This window comes from Sardina pilchardus, chromosome 6 (assembly GCF_963854185.1).
Source record: "Sardina pilchardus chromosome 6, fSarPil1.1, whole genome shotgun sequence".
NCBI classification, from domain to species: Eukaryota; Metazoa; Chordata; class Actinopteri; order Clupeiformes; family Clupeidae; genus Sardina; species Sardina pilchardus.
In genome coordinates, this window is record NC_084999.1 from 32,400,491 (window position 1) to 32,403,360 (window position 2,870).

The window sequence follows — 2,870 nt, forward strand, 5'->3', positions numbered from 1 at the left end:
TGCGGTGGTGGAATGGTTGATTGGTGCGTTGGAATGGGAAGTTATTTCAGTTCATTTGATATGTTCCCAGAGAACACTGTAGAATATGGCTGTAAGGCTAGCCCCTGCCATGAACAGGGGAATGTTATTCTCTAGCAATTTCTGTTCTTTGTCTTCTTGATGTTCTGGCTGATTATTTAACCGTTTGAGGGTGGAACAAATCCTTTGAAGGGGAAATGCGTTCGTGTGTGTGAATGTGGGAATGGATATGAATATCGGTGAGAGTGTCTTGGGCATTTCTTAGGAAATAAGCTATGCCAGTATACATGTGTGGCAGTGTGAATAAATGTTATATTGTGTGTGTGTGTGTGTGTCTCTGTGTGTGAACGCCTTTTTTTTTATTTGTTGTTAAATTGCCAAATGGAAAATTCCTGGAGAGCAGGATGGAAGTGATTAGAGAGGGGCCTAGGCCTGGGCTGTGAGCATGTGTGTGAGAGTTTGTGAGTTTGTGTGTGTGTGTGTGTGTGTGTGTGTGTGTGTGGGTGTGTGTACATGTGTGTGTGTGTGTGTGTCTGTGCGTTTGAGGCCTGGTACGCAAGCAAGCGAGCAGGAGGGGGCAGGAGAGCTCCGAGCCCTCAAACCTGGAGATCAGTTAACAGATCCTGCTGCCTCTCGTCACCTCACACTGCCATGCCACAAAAATGCCAAAACCACACGCAGATCCAAACGTGTCTGTAACTATGCGGATGATAAACAGAGAGAGAGAGAGAGAGAGAGAGAGAGACGAGCCTCAAACAAAATAAAAAACCTGACAGGCCTGCTTCCCCTGCGCAGAGATTAAATAATCTTCTGGGGAACAAAAGGCTGCCAGAGCCTGTGTGTGTGTGTCTTTGGGAGACAACCACAACACAACCAGCAGCACTCTGCCCCCAGAGCCTGCAGTGCAGAGGGGTGGAGGAGAACAAAGAGTGGCGAGAGTGGGGAGAGAGGAGAGAGGAAGTGAGAGGTGCCGGAGTGATCCTCTCCTGGTGACCTGGGGGCCAGGTGTGCATGAGGGCACATCTGCAGGCGTTTACGCTGCTCCAACCTGAACTCTAGTCCCCGCCCTCACACACCTACACACGGCCTAATGACAGACTTAGTGTACAGTACGTGCGCATACACACACACACACACACACACGAACACACGAAGACACACACCACACACACAGACACACACACAGAGACACACATACACATACACACACACACACAGACACACACACACACCCACACGAACACACATGAAGACACACACACCACACACAGACACACACACAGAGACACACATACACACACACACACACACAGACACACACACACACACACACACACACACACACACACACGCATACGCACACGCACACACACACACACACGCACACACGCACACACACGCACACACGCACACACACACTTGCCAAGCTCTTCTCGAGCCGCAGCCTCCATCATTATTTGACTTAAGAGGAATCCGGGAGGGGGAAACCCAATCCTGTGATCTGGCCGTGACCTTCTGAGGCTGCCGGGGGAGATGCTGCGTGTCAGGGCCCACGACTGGGACACCCTGGAAATGAGGCGCAGGGGAGCGGAGGGGGGGGGGGGGGGGGGGGGGGATTAGGAGAGGAAAGGTCGGGAGAAGGGAGGAGGTCTGGGGAGGCTGGAGGGGTGAGGGGGCTGAGTCTTACACCCCCGGTCTGCACAGCATGAGCGGAGAGGAAAGGAGCAGCGCGGAGCTGGAGAGGTAGAGGTACCTCTCCTCTACCCAGGCCCCCGGACCAGCAGCTGCCATTAATCAGGAAACTCCATTCTTCCCGCCGCCTGCCTCTCTTTAAGGAGGCTCGCACAGGGGGGATGAGAAGACTCCATGTGTTATTCTCTCTCTCTCTCTCTCTCTCTTTCCTCTCTTTCTCTCTCTCTCTCTTCCTGAATTTTACCATCCTTTCCTTTCTAGCTTGGAGAGACATGATGTATTCATATGTCTGTGCTAAGGCCTTCTCTGATCACACAAACGCACTGAGAAGGGAACTATGTGCAGCTCCCTCGTACAGAAAAACATGTCAGAGTACGCCGCAAACGGGCATCACGGCACTCTCACACATGTGTTTGCAATTGCAGATCCGAATCACAGCAGACAGAGGAATCTGGGACACATTATTGCCACCCCTGAGCAAGGCGCAGCATCCATTAGGGAGGATGTGTGCAGCCCAAAGCAGACGGAGCCATGGTGTGTGTGTGTGTGTGTGTGTGTGTGTGAGGGGTTCACAGGACGAAGGAGACAAGCCCACCCTCCCCTTCCTCTACACCCCCACCCACCTAGCGTCCCAACTCCAGATACGTCCTGATAGCGGGCGGCTGGAGTGTGGCCGCGCGCCCCCGGCTCTGCGAGGGGAACACATGCCACTTCCAACCATAAAAAACGCTATCGCCCACTGCGCCCGCTTGTTAAGCGCCAATGTGTGTGCCATATGCTTAATTGAGTGCGTGCTGGCCGGGTGCCTGTGCCGTTTCTTCGTTTAATGCGTTTCCCTCTCTCCTTTATCATCTTCTCCTCGTACCCCCCCCCCCCCCCCCCCCCCCCCCCCCGGGGTCCACCATCTGTAATTACGCTCCGACGCGCGCAACCAAACACGCCGTTAAAAGGCGAGCGCTCCGCGGAGCTAAACGACTCCGCCACGAGAAAAAAAGGGGCCATTAGTGAGCTCATTAGAATGACTTAAAATGCAGGGGCCAGTTTAAAGAAGCGGACGACATTTATTAGGGACACATCCCAAACAAGTGTCTTTTTAATGGCTGTGTGGCGACGTTAAAAAAAAAAGGCAATGGGAAGGCTAGGCTAACGCGAGCGTTCCT

At 53.0% G+C, this 2,870-nt stretch overlaps 1 protein-coding gene across 1 annotated transcript in view; it reads right to left on the reverse strand.

The window, feature by feature from the left end:
* Nucleotides 1-2,870, reverse strand: part of nkd2b (NKD inhibitor of WNT signaling pathway 2b) — a 28,056-nt gene that overhangs the window by 6,575 nt on the left and 18,611 nt on the right. The gene's annotated exons all lie outside the window — the stretch shown is intronic.